The sequence below is a fragment of the Schistocerca cancellata genome, chromosome 3 (assembly GCF_023864275.1).
Source record: "Schistocerca cancellata isolate TAMUIC-IGC-003103 chromosome 3, iqSchCanc2.1, whole genome shotgun sequence".
In the NCBI taxonomy this organism is placed as follows: Eukaryota; Metazoa; Arthropoda; class Insecta; order Orthoptera; family Acrididae; genus Schistocerca; species Schistocerca cancellata.
The window spans coordinates 412,519,237-412,519,910 of NC_064628.1; the positions used below are offsets into that span (position 1 = coordinate 412,519,237).

The 674-nt window shown below is 66.3% G+C and overlaps 1 non-coding gene across 1 annotated transcript in view; it reads left to right on the forward strand.

Annotated features, from left to right (window-relative positions):
• The first annotated feature begins 632 nt into the window (after window positions 1-632).
• LOC126178812 (small subunit ribosomal RNA) overlaps window positions 633-674 on the forward strand; it is a 1,909-nt gene continuing 1,867 nt past the window's right edge. Inside the window, exon 1 of the ribosomal RNA XR_007536664.1 lies at window positions 633-674. This exon is cut by the window's right edge and continues 1,867 nt beyond it. This is a non-coding gene — a ribosomal RNA (small subunit ribosomal RNA).

A 674-nucleotide genomic window follows, 5' to 3' on the forward strand; every position in this document is an offset into this window, starting at 1 on the left:
GGCACCCTGCGCGCGGCGCCGTGCGGCCAAAGTGGGTCCTCGCGGGCCCGGTGCGAAGCGCGGTGGACATCTGCAGTGTGCTGGTCCGACTGAGGACTGTGTGCGTTGAGGATGCGCCGCCGCCCGGCACTCGGCGCCGCGACGCCGTCTGCTGCTCGGTCGCCCCAGCGGTTCTCGCTGGTGGTTTGTATCGCAGTTGTGCGGACGTGTTGGCACGTGCGCTGTGCTGGGAGAGTTCGCTTCGGCACCGACGTGGGGCCTTTGCCCTTCTGTGGCGCTGGCGTTGGAGCTGCCGGTCACCGTAGGTGGCGCGTGTTGTCTCCCGCCGGCAATGCCACGACAGCACGCTCCCGGGCCTCTGTCGGCAGCGGCAAGCTCAGTTGGGAGCACGGGTGGTCGCACCTAAAGCGTCTACTCGCCTAACTCCGGGCGATTGCGCCTCTCTCGAACCCGACCAAGTACTTAGGACGGCGCTGCGCGCCGCCGGGACCTGAGAGGGTTTCGAGGTGTATTGTGCAGGGGAGCTCAGCCTCCTCCTGTTTGCAGAATAATTGAGCGGACGCTTGCGTGTTCGCGCGGGCCCCTGGGACACACTCCCGGGCGGCCGGCTGCTCAGCTCTAGTTGACGCAGCTCCCTGGTTGATCCTGCCAGTAGTCATATGCTTGTCTCAAAG